This window comes from Nelusetta ayraudi, unplaced genomic scaffold (assembly GCF_046127955.1).
Source record: "Nelusetta ayraudi isolate G7.1 ecotype Tasmania unplaced genomic scaffold, CSIRO-AGI_Nayr_v1 ptg000070l, whole genome shotgun sequence".
Taxonomy (NCBI): Eukaryota; Metazoa; Chordata; class Actinopteri; order Tetraodontiformes; family Monacanthidae; genus Nelusetta; species Nelusetta ayraudi.
In genome coordinates this window covers 3,426,097-3,448,958 of record NW_027466120.1, presented here as the reverse complement: position 1 = coordinate 3,448,958, position 22,862 = coordinate 3,426,097, and the positions used below count along the sequence as shown (strand labels likewise).

Below are 22,862 nucleotides of genomic sequence, written 5' to 3'. Positions count from 1 at the left end.
GTCTGCAGCAGTGGATCTGAGGGTTTCTGCAAACATTTCCACAGTCTCTTTAGTGCAATAGAAAACATTTTGTTCATATCCGCTTTTTGATTTACAGAACTTTCTGGGTGTTTTGACCCCATTGTTAGCGGTTCTGAATGAGCTACCTAAGGCAGGAACAGCACATTTTAAACAGGATGTACTTCTTGTTGAATTCCACCCTGTGTATACAATATTCACACTCCACAGAGATCCTCTTCCAAGAGTCTGAGGTGCAGTGTCACGATGAAGCAGGACCGTCTAGTCGCAAACATGCAGAGCGTTACAGTGTGCAATTTCGAAGGGGACGTGTAGATTTAAGGGAAGGGGAAAGAGAGAAAACAGCGCTTAGTTCGCAGCCGCAGGACTCTCCCTGCCCGGTGTCTTGTTTTTGTGTCGGCGATTAGATTTTCTCGCACAGAAAGCCGACAAATGTCACAGCATGTTTTCGCCGCTCTGTTTGATAAGTATCCACTCACGCGCCGTCCAAGACGGCTGCTTTAAACCCACCTCGCTTGTCCGTGCATGTTTTCCCTCGGCACCGAGTCGCGCAGAGGGGAAAGAGCAGCAGCCGCCGGCGTTCGCGACAACTCTGTCAGCGGATGATGCCCACGCAAATCCTGCTCTGGCCACCTGCTCCCCCCACCCCTTCCCTCTAACCGCACATCAGTTGCGAATTTTCTGATCACCTCTGAGAACCGTGTCACAGCTAAACTCGTGTCTTGTTTAGTGGTGTGTACTTGCAGGGAAGAACTTATTTTTGCTCTTGTACGATACCCACTTTCAGATTATTACCTTTCAACCGAGACTCAAGGCATGTAGATGGATACCACCTAGTGTGTGTGTGTGTGTGTGTGTGTGTGTGTGTGTGTGTGTGTGTGTGTGTGTATTGGTATGTGACATCACAAAGTGATGTTTTTTTGAAAAGTAACAGCAGTAAAGGATGGACTGTATCTCATTTTTGGGAGGACCGCTAATTGACAGGAGTGAACGTGGGCTTCTACTCCGGAGTTGTAAACGGTGAGCCCCACAGCCTGGCGTGAGCTCATCAGTTGGTTCATCCGAGTCATTAGTTGGACTCCGACTTAAGCGGGTCAACATCGTTAATAGGGACTACGATGCGGAGGAAGTAAACAAAACAGTGCAAAAATGAACGATAGGACAAAGGTCTTGATTATTTTTCTCTAATTTCTCCTGGAGCATCTCACTCTCTGCTGGCGGAAGCGTGCATAACTTTATTGGACCTTAAAACCCCTCTCTCTCTCTCTCTCTCTCTGTCTCTCTCTCTCTTTTTCCTCTCTCTCCCTAGGAGTTTAAATTGAATGCGCAGCCTTTCCTGGGCCACTGTTTAATTTCCTGTAACGTAATAAACAGCCAATTTATTACAGCCAGCAGAGCAGCGCTTCCCTCAGAGAGCTCCTCACTTAATGCCGCTACAGTCTCTTGCTTTTTGCTTATTTCCCAACAGCCAACCGAAGTCGACTATTATCATGGCCCTTAGAGGATAGTTTTAATGCACCTTTATTTAGCAGCCAACAATAATAATCAGGCTGAAATGAGGAAACAAAATATACCTATTTCTTAACACTTTGCACGGTTACCTTAAAAATCCCCCAACTGTGGTGAGGAATAGAATTCTTGACAAATAATGCAAAAGCAAAAAAAAGCAAAAGCAAAAAAAAAAAAAAAAAAATGGAATATGGTTGACTCCTACTTCAGAGTTCAATTTCGCGGAAAGCTAAAACAGTGCTTTAAGGCTTGGCCCGGGATTTAATTTTTCCAAGCTTTGGGACCACAAAACAAATTAGCTTATAAAATAAGACATAACTTATGAAATGTGTTATTTCAAAAAGGGAGGAAAAGAGAGAAAGAACTTGGACCCATTCACCATGGAAGTCAATGAGAATGTGTCCATTTGAATTATGCATTTATGAATTATGGCGTGCAAGAGGCCGGATGAGCGGGAAAAAAATCTTCGGGCCGAATTTATACTGAAAGTGTCACCAAAGATAGCAGTGCTATGCTATTTGCATTCGCCAAATTATGGAATTATACGCTTCAGAGCTTCCGGCATTAAGTGACAAGTCAAAAATCATATATAATACATATATGGAGAGAGAGAGTTAAAAAATTCCTGACAATCCGCAATCCCACTGCACCAGTCTTCCTGGAAAAAGTGGTTTGACGTTGGAACGGCTCATAATCCATGTTTTATTTAAAGATAGTCTCCTCACACAGGAATCTTTGCCTTCGTTACGGCAGATTCTGTGTCTACATGTATGCGACTTGTTACTTTTCCGAGGTCAGTATGCAGCATTCCGAGGAACTGGACTGGACAGGCCACGGCGTGCCACCTCTCTTTAGTCACTTGTGAGAGAAACGCGACTGAAATGCAGGCAGCGCAATTCCAGCTTTAATGATAACAGCGGCGCATGTGACTTAAATCTGCAACCCCTGTCATCCCTGGGTCTTTTTCACCCCGCGCACTCTGCCGTGTCGTGGGAGTCACTTTTCATCATCTCCTCCATGGCGCACATTCCACATTTGTGGTATGTCGAAGCCTTTATCCAAATGGGCCTAAAACGGGAACGCTTCCCCTCCCCGCGCTAATGAGATTGGCCTCGCATTTTTCTCACTTTTAGTTTATGGCGTGGTTTGTTTTTTCCCAGCATCGCTTCAAATCTGTCCCTCTGGTGAGAGGAGCGAGCACGGCGGCGGCTGATCTGAAGCATCCACAAATTGTGGCAGGATTTTACGGGGAGCCATTACACGTTCCCCCCCCGGACGGAGCTTCAGCCGACACGTTCCACTGCTGTGTCCGAGAGAACAGGAGCTGATGACGTCACGGCTGCACGTGTTTCATCTAATCGGGTTATTCAACTTACCGCTCGATCGATTAGGCCCACATGGTCGGATGGTCCGAGACATGGGTAGACTGGAGCCAGCTGCCAAGTTGCCCCAATCAAACAGTCTTTTTCTGTCGAGCCGAACAGATCAGTTGCACTTGCACTTACAATACCAAGAATTCCCCGAAAGATAACTCACTTTGTGGTTCAATGTTTTTTTTCTTTACGAAAGACATCTGAGGCATGAAAATGTGCAGATGTGAAATGTCCTCTTGGAGGAAAAACAGGCATAACAGACTTTCCCTCTGTTGAGTAATACTTGGTTAAATAGATTTCCAGAAAAGCTCCAACGTCCGGGCATCTGTGACATCTTCTCCGCACGTTCGCTGTTTCCATTGCTGAAGTTTTTCTTATTTATTTATTTATTTATTTTTGGACTTTCTGACCTTTGCCTCTCCTCTCGAAGGAAGCAAGGCAGAAGGGGAGGTGGTTTCAGGAAAAGGTTAAAGTCATTAGAGTTGACAATGAGCCGAGTGGTCCGAGGGAGTCAATGCTCCGTTCAAGCTTTGATGTAGTTCACACACTGAAGCAGCCACGTTCATGGAGCGTTGTCCTGTTGGCAGTGTTGCACTTAAGCTGTTGCGCAGTGAGTTGCATGTGTACTGATTGCATGCCAGCAACCCGTTTTTTTTTCTTTTATTTTGTATTTGTGCTATGTTTATTATCATGAGTAAAAGTCATGAGTAAAATGCTCTTCATTTAAAGTTGAACTGGAGGCACTGAAGGAGATGGACGTCATTGTTTTTGTTTAATCTCTAGCTCACTTGTAGCAACTTTCCCATTTCCTCAAGGACAATGTTCGGCCCAGTTTCAGGTTTCAGGACCGACCACATTTAACGGGGAAAATCTAAACAACACGGATGTCTCACAAGGACAACTTTGTGTGATATTCACCATCGAAAATCATAGAGGTCACTAATATATGAAATGCAAAAAGCTGCTGGTGCTTTTCAGGGTTGCAGTTGTTGTGAAGGGTAACAATCAGCAAAAATGGAATAAATGGGTTGAGGGAGCTGAACGGCACAATGCCTTTGAAATATATGATGTCACGATGTGAAAAGGGCGAACTGACATGCCCCTGCTAAATTTGAGCCTAATATTGCATGTGGTTTTCAAGACATTTTGCAATGACCCACACGCAGACAGCTCACCAAACTGCTGCCAAACGCAATCACTCCCTGGGAAAACAGCCTTGCATATCATGGAAGCGGCCGGCATCCACATTTTGATGCAACATTACGTCAGATTGGCGCAATGAAGGCTTGACGGTAATGAGGGTAAACATGTGCATCATGCAAATTCAGCAAAAAAAATAAAAAATAAAGTAAATCAAGGCAAACTGCGGCAAAACAGTTTTTCGATATACCAACACTTGAACCTCTGAAAATCTGACGACATAAAATCGCTCCCTTTAATTATATTCTGTTTTCGTATTTTCTCCTTTTCAGCTGATGAGTAGTCATAATCTTCTGCATAAGTGGATTTGACAAGTGCATGTTTTTGCAAAGGCGTTCTGAAGGTTGATCGCATCCCTTTGACACACAGAACGCTAAAGTTTAAATTAATTAACAGCTGATGGCAGAAAATATTTTCATCCGTCATTTTAGGTCAGCCTCTAATGCACGGAACTTTCATTGTTTTTTTTAAAGGCACTTTAAAAAACACTGCTCATATTAACTACATTTTTTTAAACCTGCATTTTTTAAATTAACTATTGTTAACATTGTTTTGCGTCTTAGACAGCGCAATGTCAAGAGAGTTATGGAAATTAATCGGTGTTAGCATGTTGGATATGATGCTGTTGTTTGCTTTGTTTTATTTCAAAAATATAATTTCATGTGAAATACCACTGTGATCTTTCGCTTCCTGTTGTTCGCTGCCTTTTACTCAAAGGTGTTTGTTCCGCTTTCCGACGACATGGCAGTGTAATAAAGCTGAGTATATTAAAAGGACCCATTGCTCATATTAAATGCTCCTCTCGAAATGAGATTTAATCTAAACAGTACCTGCGCCCTCAGTAATGCTCCGATGTAATCCCTCAGCCTTGAATTTCAGCACCCTCTCACATTCACTTGCCGTGCGACTCGCGCAGCTGCATCCGCGGCTGTTTAAGTTCACGCCTTCCGTCTCGTCTCGCCTTAATGCCTGTCTGCCAGCATCTGTTCTCCCCCCCCCCTCCTCTGCCGAGTGCGAACCCAACTCGTTAAATATTAACAAAAAAAAGGGGTTTTAAGTGTGCCAAAACGCTTGTAAGGTGAACTAAGGAGCATACCTATAATGGATTGGAAGGTCAAAACCCCGCATACAGCTGAAGTTGCAAAAAAAAACTATTTCAAAGTAAAAAGTTTAAAATGGAGAACATGGGAATACAAAAGACAGTGATGCATTACCAATCTGCAAGGGGAAAAAAAGGGGGTGGGGGGGTGGAGGGGCTGCTGTTGCTCCTTTAGCAGCGCTGGAGCGGCTCCTCGCCGATGGTGGATTAATATTTAATGATGCCAAGCAAGATGCACTAATTACAAGTGGAACAGGCTGTCATACTGGAGCACTTTGTGCAGAACGCCCTGACACTCTCCAGCCTGTGCTGTGCTCTTCACGCTCTCGGAGCCTCAGGTGTGACTAGGCGTTCAGTGTGGGTCACAGGGATTGGAGGGGGGGGGGGCAGCAGGGGGAGGCAGACGCTCCATTTTTGAAAACGTTTGTGACGTGGAAGCTCGGTAACGTGCCGCCGAAAGCTGAGACCCTGCGATGGGGGAGCCGATAAGGCCGCAAGGGTCGAGCGAGCGGAGATCGCTCACAGTTTCGCGGTTTGGAAAAAAAAAAAAAAAGAAATTGACTTCCTTGCTAAACTTTGGCATGATGGTGTAATTTTTCGGCGGGTGCGCTCCCGCCGCTCGCTATCTTTCGGGGTTGCTGCGGGATCACAGGACTTAAGGGAATTTGTTCTTGACACCGGGGTTAGCGGAGGGTAGCAGGAGGAGTGTAAGAGGTAAGAAATTCTGCTCAGGCATGGAAACGTTTAAAGCACATTACAAAGCTAACAGGCTTCAAAGAGATATTCCTGACATCAAAGCGGGCCTCACCCACCGCCCACCTGTCTCCCACACTCACCCGCCTCACTCTGACTCGCCGCTTCTCTCTCTCGCTCTCTCTCTCTCTCTCTCTCTCTCTCTCTCGTCCTCTCTCTCTCCCGCGAATCCAAATCAGCGGAGCGTGTGTGAAACTCGTGTGTCATCCTCAGAAGTTCTGCTGTATGATGGCGGTGGCGTTGGGAGCGGGGGAGGGGGAGGGGGGGGGCAGGCACCCTCTGTAAATATCAGAAGATGCCGAAGTACATTGGCAATGGCACGGCTTATTCTGCCTCATGAAGTTTTTCAGGAGGGTCGGACATTATTTTCATTTTGGGAGCAGGTGCAGGAGCAGATGAGGGCGTATTGTCTCAGTGAGAGAAATGAAATGATCCAGTGATTTAATGGCCATCTTTAAAGCTCTTGTCTAGGCTGGACATGCTTCTTAAACAGTAGGTGCAGTTAAATGGGCCGTAAGCACTCTGATTAAGCGTCGACCTGATTAAAATCACGTTGCGACAACACGTTCCGGTCCGATCGAAATTTCGGTGGCCCAAGTTTCCGATCGGAGTCCGAACTAACGACACGTCGGATCGTTTCCCACCGTCGGGGCTTTGTGCGTATGTCCCTCGCTTGACGAAATGCAGCGCAGAATGAAACACAACAAGCTTGATGAGTCTAGCTAGTAGTTACGTATGGAGCCACTTTATTAAGTGTTTAGGTCAAATAATTCAATCAGATTTACAAAAGCACCTACTGTAATTTCTCTCACATTCACTTGCCGTGTGACTCGTGCAGCCGCATCCACGGCTCTTTAAGTTCCCGCCTTCTGTCTCGCCTCCCCTTAATGCCTGCCTGCGACGTCGTGCCAACATCTGTTTGCCCCACTCTGCCGAGTGTGAACCAAAAAAAGAGGGTTAAGTGTACCAAAACACTTGTAATGTGAACTAAAGAACATACAAATATTGAATTGGGAGGACAAAGCCTTCTATAATTATTTTAGATTTATACATGACTGGTTTATATCAGCTGAAAATAACTACTTATGGATAATAATGCATTACTGCAATTGCATTGCTTTTGACTTACTTTTCCACAAATAGATGTGTGATTAGGTCTAACATGTAGGTTATGGCAGTTTGTTAGACAGCCATTATAAGGGAGTGAGGTATACTGTAATGACGGGGCCCCAATTTTCTCCTACAAAATGTGAAAATAATGGGAGTACGTCCATTGTAGAACTGAACAATTGTAGAATCTCTGCAGTCATCTGACTGGATGGTGGAAAAAAAATGCACACAATGGATTGTAACGCATTACTGAGATTGTGGCAGGTGTTGTATTCTCATGTTTTCTTACTAATGTACTCTATTTTTGGGTTCTGGTGAAAAGTAAAGTGTTACCATTATGTTAATGGAAAGGCTGTGGTTGAACCAGCTCCTGCAAGAAGGTCACCAGATGGGAAATGGACAGAGGCCGTCACCTTTTGCCACTTTGCGTTGTAGTGTTGCTGTAAAAGGGCTGGGGGTGGATTCCACTCTGGTCTGATTTAAACAGAAAATAAAATCTGCAGGTGTGAAACCCAACAACAAGTTTCATCTGTTCAGCCGTTGAGAGCAAAACTCTGGAACAGACATTCAGGTAAATTTTGACAGGGACATAAATAAATTGCCTCACCTGAGCAGTGAACCCAGAAACACTTTATCGAAAAACAAAGCTGGTGCTCCATAAAAAAAATTAATTTAAAAAAAGGGTTTCAAATATTTTTAGACGTTGTGAGCCTTTGCAGTTGAGACACTCATGCCCACCTTGCCAATAGGAAAAAAAATAAAATAAATGTGAACGAATAACTGTGTCAGATTAAGATGAGATTTAAAGCAGAGAGTGTGTTATTTTCTTTTTTATTTGTTTCATCATCACTGGAGCTGAGTCTTCAGTATCACACTGCATGTGGTAATTTAGTGATATTTTTGGATGGGGTTGGTTTTTTTAAAATTTGATGTGAAACCGTTCTTATCTGATGAAATAAGCGTTCCGATTTACTAAAATGGAAAACGCTCATGTCCTATTTACACAAATGTTCATAAGCAGCCCTGTAAGCAGCTGGTTGGAGTGAGCTTTCTGTCCAAACAGAAACATCAAGGAATTCAGTCATGCGTCTGTTAAGGGGGGTTCATTTATTGAAGGCCAAACAGCTTGTTGTCTTTCGGGGCGGTATAACGTTACGAGATTGTGAGTGTCACAAAACACTTTTGTTTGAAATGGCTCTAAAATGAATTTCTAAAGAATATCAGACTGTGTGATAAGGTTCAGTCCTGTGACGAGGAGAGACAGTGAAGGCAAGTTTTGCAAGCCCTGCAAAACATAAAATCAAATATATGGGCAGAGTAAATTTTAGGGTTCACTAAATGAGATCCTGGTGAAGCAGGTGTAACAGCACGGAACTCTTGTAAAAGAACATAAAATTATGAGGAAATTGAAACCTTGACCTCGTTTAACTTCTGCTTCTTTCTTCAACCAAATTGAAGGTTTTATTGATCTGTATTTTGCTCTACAACCTCTGCGCTGCCTTTCCAAAGTCAGCGACGCACATTGAAATTCTTTCTATTCATCAGGCAGTTTCTTCATGCTCCCCGTATAAAACGTGCTGACTGCTTGGATACATGTAACGCCGCCTTCATTTGACTCCATAATTGTGTCAAAAGTGAAGAACCGAGAATCACTTCAAAATGGCAAACGGTGGTTTTCAAGAGCATCCTCGAGGGCTTCAGGTGAAATCCATTAAGAACATCAAATATCATTTCTTCAGACACTTCAGGCACTTGAATGCTTTCTTTTGTCTTCAGTCAGCTAATAGAGAGAGGGGAGAGAATTTGGGAGATTCTGCGGGTTCTCACGCTAAAATGAGATATAGATTTTTCGGGATATACTGTATATATATATATACATTTCTTTTTAGCAATTTTAGTCCAACAATTCCACACAATTTTTTTTTTTTCAACCATTCGCAATCAAACTTTAAATCTTGTTTTCTTCTATCCTTTGATATGTTGATCCACCAGCGCTGTAGAAACATACTTGGTCGGTCTTACAGAGCTTTGGCAGCTGGAATTTAGACTAGCGTTGCACAAAATTCAGCTTATTAGGCTGCGGGAGGGAGAAAAAGAAAATCCACTTTGTACGGAGCCGGTTGTGCCATGACATCTAGAGTAGAAATAACATCAGTCAAATGCCCTCTGTGTGTGTTGTCCTGCTCCTTCTCCTCTTCCTGCCTGACTTCAGAGCCATGGTTTCCCTCACACTCCCACCACCAAGTCAATAATCAAAAACTAAAATAAAGCAAAACAACAACAACAAACAGACTCTGCTCAATGCACTAAATCACATAATGTACTGAAATAGCCAGAATTCTAATTTACAGGAAGAAAAGGGGACGGTCATCTTGCTAGCAACAGTAACAGACCTTTTGATGTATAATACGAATACACTGTATATCACTACTTACTGTATCACCTGCTGTTGCTTGAAATTGTTGCATCACATTGTTCAATTGCTTGCTGGATGTTCAGCGAAAGCCTGATGGGAGGTTACTTAAGAGGCGCCTGCACATATATACAAATATAAACATGTACTTGATTTTAAATGCATACTGTATACAATACAACTTGGGTAGTATTTAAAATTGCACATTGTGTAGTTGAGGGGTAATTGACCTGGTGCAGGTCATCTTATTATGTAGAAAAAATGTATTAAACCGTAGGTTGGTGCAACCACAGTTAATAAATACATAAATAAATAAATTAACAAATACCGTGCGTACTGTATGATTTGGAATGCAGCCCATATCTGCGTATCGAGCAATGTAAAACCCAAGCTGAGGGCGACACGCAACCGACTCGGTTCCTTCAGTCCGTTAATAAACGTTCAGCTGGTGGGCTGCCACGCGTTAATAAGTCGGACAAATCCGCATTCAAGCGTCACATAGACGGAGTCGCAGACGCCAGCCAGGTTAACAGCTCCTACCAACAGCGTCGTTGACCCGAGTTCGGGCCGGAGCGACAGGTGTCAGGCGAGTTAATCGCACCACAAGCTCAACAAAGAGACACCGTGCCGACCTCAGCCACGACCGCCCTCTCCGCCCTCACCTCACGACACGAAGCATGTTGTCGTCTTTGTTGTTGAACGCAGAGAGACTCTGTAGGCGCCTCAACTGCATTTCATGGCCCCGTCATCACATGGTGGTTATTGTGTCTATTTAGCGTTTGCCAGTACAAAAGATTAAAGGACATCCCAGATTTTTGAAATGTTCGACCCAAGGTTGAACATTTTTCTTTACATCACCAAAAAAAAAGGAAAATTGAACTTTTACCATCACTGCACTGCACAGTACTAATTAGCATCACGGCTGTTCATGTATAATTCTCAAATTCATGTGCAAGACGGGGAGAAAAAAAAAATAAAGTTCAACTCTTGGCCTCACTTAGCTAAGCGCGGTAAAGAGAGCGCATCGCTGGCGGTGCCCTTATGCCGCACAACAGTGTGCATAATTCACAGGAATTGGATCTGCGATGTGTAAAAAAAAAATACATCAGCGCATGCTTGTATGCACGGTGATACATGCAGGGGGAGCTTATGTGGGATATAGCTAATCCAAGCCGGGGCCGAGGGAAGTTTCATCCTAAGTCCAGAGCGCCGCGTTATCAGCCAGAGGTTGTGGAGGAGGATGAACACTCTCACCTCAGGTGGCAACGCCGGAGTAATTTCACTTTAACTGGCTGAAACTGCCAAGTTCACAATCTCACAGCAAAAAAAGGAAAAAAAAAATCTATCTGTCTATCCAAAGCATACTGTTTGTTTTTAATGGACACGCTGCGAGTTGCATGTCAGTTTCTGTCAGGCTATACGTTTATTAAATGTATGTTTTTTTTTTTAAATACACTATTTCACAGTCTATTTATTTTCATCTTCAGCAGTTTGATGTCCATACTGAGCTGCAGAAGATGAGGGAAAATAGCTGTCAGCACCACCACATATGATGACTGCATTTACAACTCAACGCAGTGTGGTGCATGATAATTTTATTAAACTCACACTGCAGGTTCCAAGCCTTTTTTTTCTTGAATATTGCACAAGTTTTGCATTAATCTATGACTGAATGTTGCGCATTCCTGATTTGCTGTGCGTGCCACCATCTCGGAAGAAAAAGAGTCAAAGTCAGTAATGTAGTCGTAATATTCACAAATTTGTCTTTTGTTGCTACTTTGCTTTTGTTTTTTTACGTACTCTTTCCCCGTTGCAAGAGAGAGAATATGGTATTCTGTGTGCTCATGGAAAAGGAATTGACATAAACGCTACATCGGTCTCATTAGTGCCAAGATGTTGATGGATCTGCTGATAAACAAATTCATCAGGCCCAGCGGGAGCTCTCGGGATAAAGGCAATTTATTGAAGCGTGTTAAGTGAGAGTTGAAGCGCTGGGCAAATAAATTGGGACACAAGCTGTGCCTGCACGGGTTTGAATCCGCTAGCAGGGCCACATGAGAACACATATTTGATTATTGATTTGCTTAATTAATAGAGCGTTTTAAGTTTTAGACTTTGTTGCGTCAGTATACATTTTTATTGACACCACACCAAACTCCTGCACATCAAATGTTGGTCAGAATACAGAAAATAAAATCACTCTACTGTGATATAACAAGAAGGTCTCACTTGATCAAATTGTTTTAGATTTTAAAATTCCTTTTCGCTCGTCGGTAAAACAACATTTTGGGATTTTTTTTTTTTTTGCGAAATTTAAATGTTCTATTTGTGTACTTTTCCCCCACTAGTGTCTAGAATCTTTACCCACTACACGGGGAAACACCCCCATTGGTCTCCAGAAAACAGTGCAATTAGCCCTTCGTTTGCAGCATCCTGTACATATGCCTTGGATTTTCTTTCTGTCTCACTGTCTGTCGTTCTGTCTTCCTGCTGAAAATGATGCTTTTCTGGACCTTCGGAATGCTTGGAAGGGGACATAAGGTTGTGGCAGTGATGTTGGTTAAATGGCAAGGCCACTTATGACATCACAAAGGGTTGATTTCCAGAAGGGAGCAGTTCATTTTAACTGTGTAATTGTTAGAATGTAACAATTAAAGGAATGACACATAATCTGGGTTCTTGAAGCAAACTGATAGAAAGTGAACATTCGTTGCCGGTTTCTTCCAACACAAAAAGGACAAGAGGTCATGTTTCTATTTATACCCCGACTTTCTTTTCTACTTAGGAATCAAGATGCAGATAAAAAACGAAAAAAAAAAATAAAAAAAAATCCAGAGATGTTGTCGCGTCTAATGGATTTCGAGACAATGATGCATTTATTCATTTTGGAGATCCGGATTAAGATTGAGATTAAGAGTTGTGAACCAAAGTCAAAGCTGAACTTCATCTCTCTCTGTCTTAACGCGAAGCAAATGGGTGTTTGCGTGGCAGCGTGCTACTTCCTCCGCCTGCACCTGTGGCTCCTGGCTCTGGTCCTAACGTCGGCGTCCACATGCACGGAGCTCGTGTGTCAGCAGCTCGCAGGGACTGCCTCTGTGTTTACAAGACTGCATTACAAGGCGCAAACGGCAGCATTACACACTGTCCCCCGATTCTGCCCAAGGGTGAAATTGCCTTTTCATAATTTCCATTACATTTGGTCTTGGGGAGAGGGGGGAAGAAAGGCTTCTGCGATGCGCCGTGAGATAGAGGAAGCTGTTTTTCTTTCGCTGCTTTTGATGATTTGCACTCTGATGGACTGTTTCAGCCCCGATTCTCAAAACCCGAGTAGCACCACTCTGGTCCTGCGTTTCCATTTCTACGCATGGTGGAGATGATGAATGACAGATATTACTGTGTAGAGTCCTTGCTTGGAGACACCTGAGCCCCGCACGATCCGCAGAAGGAGCCTAACAAATAGACCTAGAAGTCTCTTGCAATGGAATATCTATTTGCAGACCTTGCTAACGCGACAAATTGTGTGTCTACGAGTGCAAACAGAAACAACTTTTCAGTTTAATCTCAACAGCGTCTAACAGTGGCAGGCGAGAGGCGACAGGCAGGCTTGTTTTTTGTTTAACAATGTCCTCAAGTTTAAGGCCAGTTTGTGGCATCTTTTCCACCTCTGAGCAAAAGGGTAACGTCTTTCTTTTCACTTGGCTGTCACGTCACGAAACACGATGACTCGAAAAGATTTAGAGAGATTTTTCTCAGTGTTTCAGAGACGTCTGGGTGTAAATTACACAAGGGGAAACGTTTATCTCCACAGTCTTGTATGTGCGCCGTATACAAAAGGAGCTTTTTAACCAGAACAGCCTCAAAGCACAAGGAGAGAAAGTGATTTAAAAAAAATATATATAAATCCAAAAAAAAACCACTTATTTCAAGACAGGTTAAGTCACTATCTGGGGACAAGCCCTTGTTGTATGTGTGAGAAAGTCAGATTAATGTAATGACTGAGGCGAAGACACAACGTCAGTCTCCAAACAGAATAATAAACAGTCAAATGAAACTTGAAAGCAACGTGATTTGCTTTTATCCAGTTACAGTGCACGCCAGGGGCAATTAGAGCGTTTCATGTTGATTCTATTAAGGGAATGTTTGGATCCTGCCTTCATTGTTTTGGAGAAACATTTCATTGCTCATCTGTATAAAAAAAAAAAAAAAAAAAAAAGGAAAGAAAAAAAGATGCATTTTTAATCGCATCGGTTCATTCCAAGTCTTTGGGGCATCTTTTGAACTTTTCTTTTTTTCTTCTCCTCAACTTGTTTTTCGTACGGTAAAAAAGTCTCCACATCCTCTCTGAGGTTTTTCCTGCGTTTCATATTAAAACAAAGGCGTTAAGTTTTAAGCTGAATGGTGAAGTCCTTGGCAAGGACATTTTCAGTGATGTCTTACAGAAATTATACATACCTTCCTGCCTGTGGCTCCGACGGCCCAAACTTGTAAAGTGCACAAAACCACAAAGGACCCCAGAACATCCACCGTGTCAGTATTTCACCTCCTCCTCTGCGGTGTTACGACACCCGGTGATTTTCTCCCCATTCTGCGCTTCAAGCCACGCACAGTAACACCCCTGCTCACCTGTCCAAACATTTTCTAAATGATCAGCACGCTCGCTGACTTGTCAGATGTGTCGGACATTTTTGTTTTTTGTTTTTGTGTGGGTTTTTTTTTTGTCTCTTGCGTGTGCACCAAACTGTGAAAACACGTTCCCGCCTTGAGGAGAATATATTACCCCGGCTACACAGAGAGAGAGATTCTCAGCCCCGAAGCTTGCTGGTGTCAAGTGCAATGCTGGGGAGTTGATGTGTGCACAGTTCAGGCGTCCTCGGCCCCCGGGGCGCTCGGCAACGGAAGTTAACCGGATAGCGGCCTCTGCGTGTTGCAGCGCTGCCATATGTTCGCACGCTGATCGGGCTTAACTAGCGGAGAATGTGTCCCAAATTAATTAGAAATATTTCGCCATAGGTCGCGTTACCCGGGCTTAAGTGACTCGTGAGAGAAAGAATCTCACTCCAGCGAAGTTGGACGCGGTTGCTGCCAACTGTGAGACTTATCCCTCGTGTGCTTCTCTCCTATTTTGATGCTTCAGTCTGGGAAAATAAACGGTTCCCAAAGATTGGAAGTGGGCAGAGGCCAAGTGTGCAGTGGCCCATGTTTCCACGTCTCTGCTGAGAACCCTGTTGCGTGTGTTTCGGGGGAGGGGCGAGGGCGGGAGTGGATTTAACTTCAGCGTGCGTCACGGCACCTCGGGGCCCGGTGTAAACCCCGAAGTCTGTCTCATTTAAAAAGGGGAACGGGAACTCGTTCAGTGGGAATAGTTTAATAATTTAGTACGGCCTTAAACTAATCTATTTCAAGCACCCAGATGGTATTTGTATTGAGCAAATGCTCGGATAATTGAATGGGATAATTTACTCACTGGTGTTTCTGAGTGTTGGAGTATCCCCCCAACAATGCGCCGACCCTGGATTGCATAAAGCAACTTATAAACTGAATCGATGGTCGAGCGTTCTCAGAGCTGCGCCGGCGAAGCAGCGGAAACATCTGCCCGCACGGCGCAGCGTCGATCTGCATTTGTATCCCAGCCTGCATTGGCTTTGTGTCATTACACGCCTTTTGTACAATCGCAGGGATTACACAATCACTGGCCACTTTATTAGGCACACGCTACTATTACTGCTTCTCTGATAAAGGAAACACTTTTATTTTTTTTTTTTTAGCTATCTTGGTTGTAACCGGTGGTTGTTTGACTGACTGTTGCCTTTCTATGGCCTCCAACCAGCCTGCCCATTCTGACCTTTGACCCCTGACATCAACGAGGCATTTTCTTCCGCACAACCGCCGCTCACTGAATATTTCCTCTCATTTTGTCATTCCCCGTAAACCCGCGAGATGGTCTCGAGGCCGCCAGAATCCCAGTCGATCAGATCTGCAGCGTGTCTGACACCCACGAACGTCTTCGCCGCGTTCAAAGTCGCCTCAATCGCCGTAATGATGCTCGGTTTGACCTTCGGCGAGCGGCCTCTGCCACGTCCACACGCCTAAATGCATTGTCTTGCTGCCATGCCATTGGCTCATTAGATATTCACGTTGGACAAGCAGTTGAACATCGTACCTAACAAAGTGGCCGATGGGAGTAAATGCGTGTCTAATCCTGTGCTTGTGCATGCGCATGATTGCAAATTCGAAGGACGTCGGGAAGTTCTGCGGCTCCAGCTGCAAGCACCTGAGGATCTAGATGAAGGAATGGCGGCTCTGACCATTGGGGATGTCTGCCTTTTATCACGGCAGCGGGGAGGAGGAGGATGGCCAGCAAAGACGGAGGGACGTCAGGGCAAACGGGAGGTGAAGAGGTATAAATGGAGGATGGATAGCGAGGCCGGGGTAGTGGTGGAGGGAGAGAGGAATACAAAGCAAAAGGGAGCGGGAACAGGCGGCTGCTGTTTTAACAGGCGTGTCCCCTCCATCTCTGATCAAAGCTTGCTATCAGCCTTTGGGGCATCTCCACCGAGTGCCTCCCATAGCTGCTAAAAATTCCCCCTGCCTAGGAATCATTTTAGTTCCTCTCCCCTCGCACGCTTCTAACGTTTGCCCATTCATAAGCAAGAGCACATGCAATATACCTGCTGCACATGAAAGCCATGGGAGGCGTGATTTTGTGTGTGTGTGTGTGTGTGCGAGTGCGAGTGCGCCAAACGCTGGCAGCAGCGCATGATGGAGCTTTTGTTAATGAAAGAGAATTGGAGATGGTTTGGAGTCTGTGGTTCTGGTGTTTTCCCAGAGTCCAGCTGGACTCGCGTTAAAGACGCCACCGACAGGCACACATGAAAGCTTATGTTTAATTATGGTTGAGCGTAAAACACCTTTCATACTAGATATCGTTTTTTTGTCTCTTTCCTTTATCCTGATGCAATGGAGTTTCAAGGGCTTTCAGGGATCCGATACTTTATCCAAAATGTGTTGTTACAGCTGGCCCAACCTCATCTATCTATCTATCTATCTATCTATCTATCTATCTATCTATCACGTGACTCTCCATGCGCCCTCTTGTGAGACTGACTCATCTACCAGAGAATTGTATTTTTAATGTCTGAGTGCCACATTCCCCTGACTATTTCTATTTTTATTCGCTTGCCATGTGTTTTTCACAGGCTCGCTGTGGGGCCCGCTGCTCCACATTGTTCAGCTGACCACTTTGCAGCTGCCTCTGTGAAGTTCGAATATTATACGGCTTTTATGGCATTGCGTTGCCACTGGGGATCCGTTGTCTGCGTTTTCCTTCCACACTGTCTCCACTACAGATGGGAAATCAAACAATAGTCGTCTGCGACGCTCCGAGCGCAGAACTTCCCTGATCTCTGACTTTTTCATTGTTTCTGAGCTGTCAGCGGCTCTTCGGATCTATCATCAAACTTTGAAGGCGTCGCCTCCTGTGGCAACCCTGGGAAAAGCCACAGGATGCTGGGGGCCCGGATGAGGGACTCCACTGGCTGTGTGATGCAGAAGGAATGAATAAGATCATTTCCTTTAGCATCCAGATGAGGAGACCTCTTCCCGAAATTCACAGGGCATGCTTTTTTTCCACATAGGAGGAGCTAGCTGTGGGTAACGCAGGAGGAGGTCCCTGCTGGAACGCAGAAAGGGAATAATTTATTAGCTCTTTTTTTTTTATTAAGAGATCGGTGCCACGCTCAATAACTTTACTTTCTGGCCTTTGCACTTTTACTTTTTTTTTTCTTCTGTGTATAATTTGCATTAGTGGGCTCAGGGCGAGGTAGGGACAAGAATACAATCTTAAAGCCCCAACAGTGACCATATCAGTTTACTGAAAGTGAGAAGGAGACGGAGGGAGGGAGATCACTAATGACTTTAGTGTATGGGCCTGTCCGCCATAACCAGTGGCTAATAAAAGCGTCATCATCAGACGCATGACGACTTGGTGCCTTAAAATATGCTTCCAGACGACTTTGAAAGACGCTGGCTGTCTCCTCCACTGGCTTTTACTGCCATTAGACACAGGCTTTCTGCCTGTTTACTGCTTCCTGGGCTTCACTTTGAGTATTTTTTAATACCGTAAGCGGAGATGGCATAATGAAGCTGCCCGTGCACGGTACAGTGGCATGCCTCAATGGGACTTTGGCAGATGGATGCTTATTTTTTTTTCTTTTTAGGAAAAAAACACAACATAGCTTTCCATTTCTCCCTCGCTCCCACATTGATGAGAGGTTTTTCCAAAACTGCAGTCGGTGCGTGTGTTGCTCAGTGTTGGAATAATATACACTCAAGACATCAGTTTCACACTTGTCTGTTCTGTGATCATGCGAAACTAGGATTCATTGATTTACATGTCAGAAGTTGGACCATCTCTCGCTCTCTCGCTCTCTTTCTCTCTCTCTCTCCCTCCCTGTGTGTGTGTGTGTGTGTGTGTGTATATATATATATATATATATATATATATGTATGTATGTATGTATGTATGTATGTATGTATGTATATATATATATATATATATATATATGTATGTATGTATGTATGTATGTATGTATGTATGTATGTATATATATATATATATATATATATATATATATATATATATATATATATATATATATATATATATACATATACTGTACATCTGTCCTTAAGATTTGATTTCCTCTCAATGCTACTCAAGAAAAATGCTGCTAAAAAAATAGTGGTAATAATAATAATATAGCACAATTAACAGGAATTTACTTAATCCTTGGTATGGAGCAGAATCAGAGAGATTTGTTGTTTAGCCATGGTCAAATAAAATCCAATTACACATAAAGCAGTTGGGTTGTTGCTGTATTTGTTTGCAGTTGTAAATATTTGGGAGTTTGCTTCTTGGTGGCTGCTTGAGTAGGAGCCTCTTCAGGAGGAACAAGTTATGGTTTTTATGGTGCTGCGCCTGGTTATGATGGCCCCTGGGCATCTTTTGCTGGAGGTCTTTCAGGCACATCCCATTGGGCGAGACTGCATCGCAGTAAAAGTCGGTGAAGGGATCGTACATCACCTCTAGCTTTAGGATTTCAGGAGGAGCCAAACAGCATGTCTGGGAAAGGGACAACAACAACACTGACTGACTTAAGGCACTAAAAGCAATTAAATGATTTTGGTTCAATGCCCATGTTTACATTGCGCGCAGCAGTATTCTTATTGTAACAGGGTTAGATCATATTTGAGGCATTGTCATGTAAACAACATGTAACAATGCTCTTCTTGCACTGGGACACACAGACTGTGCTAATCTCCCTTGGATTATAGGGGCATGTTCTTCATACGCTTTAGTTTAACCTTTTGTTCATGTAGGTGATTTCACCCTCATTATGGAGAAAGGCCTGTGTACAACATACAAGTCTACATGTGCAATATACAAAAGCTTTATCCCCGCTGGAGTTTTGGCTGCTTCTTTTCTCAGAAATTGTCTTCACCACACATCCTGGTTTACAGTATATGAGTTATGTAGGAAGTCTCAGAGCACTACTTGAGAGCTATTTCCTGAGTAATTGTCTTCCACTGGTTTGGTATGAGGAGAGGAGCAGGCGTTGTCCTCAAAATGTCCCAAAAAGAAAGATAAAAAGACAAGTTGAATATGAGAAAAACTGCTCATTTCCTTGAGCAGGATGCCAGAAAACAGGAAGAACACATCCGGCTTGTGTCATGGTTGAAGTGTTGTGAAATCTTCGGAAAGATGTTATGACGCTTCTACCACTCGTAGCGGACAGCGTCCCTGGCTAATTCAGAATGCCGATTAACATGTGTAGGTGCTTTTGCGAGGAGTTTGTCCCATTGGCGGGTTAGTTTGCGGACACAGCGGCTCCTGATGGCTCAGCCCTGCTAGTAGTGTGGGACCTGCACAGCCATTATCGTGCTTAATTCCAAGTGTGCTATAAAAGTGTAAAAAAGCTGATAGTCTGTAAACAAAAAAGTTTTTAACAGCCATGAATGCTAAATGAGAAACAAAGTGGTCTACTCTTTAACTGTGGGTTATCTTCAGGATGAAATGTAGCTGAATTGCATCAATGGCGTGGCAAACTCTTCTAAAAGCAGCTGACTTCTGAGTGAGTGAGCCCAATCGGTTTTATATTTATCCAGCGGCACAATTACAGCGTCTTCTTCTTTGCTTATATGAATGAGGGTGATAGACTAAATTAGTCCTTTGGCCGATTAAGGAGGACGGAGTCTGGTATTCTGAGATAATCAGCGCGGGCAGGGAAATGTCTGCAGACGCGTCTGACAGCGGCTGTGAAACAGCGTTAGCATCTGACGCTGATGGAGTCAATCCATGTATCTGTGTAAAATGAGCCAGTGGCCTCCTCCTTTGGAGACGACTGACACATTCTAAGTCTGACACAGCAACGAGGGAAAAACACTGTAGTGAAAAAATGAGTGCAGAAGTTCTGAATCCTTACACAAACCATTTTAACCCAGGAAGTGTTGCCGTTTGCTTTCATACTTAGCAATAACCAACCAGTAAACAACCAGTAGAGTTACTTAAACAATCTGCTTGTGCGATACTGCAAGATTGTGGTATTGATCAGATACCAAGTAGATACACAGCCAGTATTGCTAATAATGATACCGACTCAATTAAGGTGGCTGTGGCAATAAATTGGCTAAATCTGAATGAATTGCAATGACCTTTAAATGTTTCTGCACCTTTTTTTTCCTTTGTAATATTAATTAGTAAACATCCAGGACAGAATTTTGGCAAAGCTATTCAGGAAATTAAAAAAATACTAGCCCACACTATTCAATGCCTTTCTCTCCTTCAAGAGCAGCAGTGTTCTTGCCCTTCATCATTCTTTTTCTGCTTGGAGTTTTGTCACCCTCATTCAATGAGATCAAGTAAAAATGTGTTATTCCCAGTTACTGGCAACCTGTAGTAATTCAATATGATAATCAATATAAACATATACAATATCTAGCTACTGATGCATTGGTATCAATATTCTCTATATTTGGGTCGCTACCCACAATGCTGCAGGGCAGAGATTAGTGGCTAACCCTAACCCTTTGTCTACGTCCCTCTTCTCAACTGTGTCATCGAGCCTCTTGTCCATCTGCTCACATGTCAAAGAGCCATTTTGATGCATTGTAAAAATAACAAAAAAGAAACAAAACACAACAGCCCAAAGGAAAATTATTCCCTGAAAAACAATTACCCTCACCTTGTAAACCTACACTAAAGAACATTTAAAATTCTGAACAAGGTTTCACACGGACACAAGCTCAGAGGTAATTGATCAGGGCCACGCCAGGGCACAAAGCAGTCTCCTTTTATGAAAGCTCCTTTGAGATCATGAGTAGGTCCAAACTTTTTACGTTTAATGGTCTGCCTTGAAAGCAAAAACCAGCAAACAAATCCAAATGGCAAATGTTGAATAATGCTTTTCGCAGCAACTGAGAACAAGGGAGGACGCAGGATGAAAGTCAGAAGAAGAAAAAAACAAAACAAATTATGTGACACTGCACTGCATGGCACATATTTAAAATTGAGTTCCTCAAAAAGCATGATATAATGCCGCGTACTGCTTTCTCCAAACATAACATTCCTTATTAGCTAACTTTTTAGATAATATGGATTTGTTTGTGCAGGCATGTTTTCAACTTTGCAGTGAAGCACAATGTGAGTAGGTCACGGAAACAGAAATCAGAGAGAGTGAAGAAAAAATAATAAGTGGAGTCTGAAAGTCTCCTATTGTCCAACTAGTTAAAAGTACAACCCCTCCAGGGAAGTAGAAGTTAAAAGTAGAAGTTCTGTCTTTTACGGATGAATTTAGTGAAAATCAGTCTGTCGGAAATGCTACAAAAAAGATGATTTATATTAACATAATCCCACCATCAAAATCGTACATGACTCTATGGAGAGAACAGTCATGCAGTCCCACTTGTAAACTGAATTCAGGGCTGTTACCACCAGCACCAGTATATTTATAAGAACTACTTGTGCTTTTGCAACAAAGGGGAAACAATATTTTTTTTTTATTGCAGTAAGATAACCCTTGACTGAGCTCTGCTTCCTTGCTCACATGTGATCACGTGGCCCATCAACAGAATATGTGTCGCTAACTGCTGAGTCACATACAGTACGTGGTACACACATCTAAACAAAGGCAAGCTGGGATAGTTGACACAAGTTCAAAATTGATCTAAAAACAATTGTAATGTTAGTATTGGTAATTACTATTGATTGGTTTAGATTGATCTGCCAACCCCTAATTGTCAGGATTCTTGCAGCACCAACAACTTGTACAAAAGTAACACATTGGTCTGTTCCTTGTCTATCTTCCTGGTTCAAAAATTGAAAATAAAAGAGAATGTAGATAAATGAGCAGTAGACAAACGCAAATGTTTGTTCTCTTGCACATAATTAGCAGCGTCATCGCATCTAGAGTGAACACTGACACTGTACGCCCTCTGTGTGTGTTCTCCTGCTCCTTGTTTACTGGCCGTCCCAACCGTGAGATTATGCATGCAAATCTCCTCTTCCTCCCTGCCCTCCAAAATGAAACCACCTCCTGTCACTGTGTCAATAAACATCAAACAGTGGCGAATGGACACCCCACTATGCAAACAATCGCACAGCCTGCGAACATGACAGGCCGTATTGTTATTAACGTGCAAAATGCCACGAGGGCTTGCGATACGATGTACCTTCTTTGTCCGCGAAAACAGCAACGCTCCCATTGTATCCTTTGTTTTAATACCTGTACCATGTGATTCAGTGGCGGTCCAGTGCTCGTTACACTGGAGAACACTGTGGTATTCCTGGGAGATGAACAACTTGCTATGCATTTTTAAATTTTTTTTTAATTTGAATGTCATAATATTGCCGCAAATGCATCCATGGACCAAAGGGGACAGTGGCCGCCGACATATTTTCTCCCTCCCCAATAGACCCTCCGTATTTTGTATCGCACAAGGGCATTGCCTTGATATGAACGCCTCCCTGTCTCTCTTTCTTGTGTCAGTGTTGCAGGCGATTACTCAAATGGATCCGCCGTGGACAGCCTGATGTGCCTTTCTTCTGTTCCTGTCTGTCAAGTAGCTGATTCCACCGGTCCATGGAGCATAGTTGACAATATCAACATCTGCAGGGACTGTGCAGACCGCTTTATGTCTGACGGCGTACATCCGGACAGCGTTACGCTTTCGAAATGCCACATACGAACAAGAATGCTCAGGTAAGCGTGAAGGCCAACGTGAGCCGATCCAGTCACACAGCCTAAATATCAAACCCCATCCCTCTCACCTGACCCTCTGCCCAATACCAGCGCAAGTCTTTGTAGGATTTGTTGTCTGTCACATCCCCGCG

General features: G+C 43.5%; 1 long non-coding RNA gene across 1 annotated transcript in view; it reads left to right on the top strand.

Moving 5' to 3' along the window:
* The window catches only part of LOC142898737 (uncharacterized), a 43,084-nt gene extending 20,222 nt beyond the window's left edge, over window positions 1-22,862 (top strand). Inside the window, exon 3 of the long non-coding RNA XR_012928632.1 lies at window positions 22,519-22,862. This is a non-coding gene — a long non-coding RNA (uncharacterized LOC142898737). The remainder of the gene's footprint in view (window positions 1-22,518) is intronic.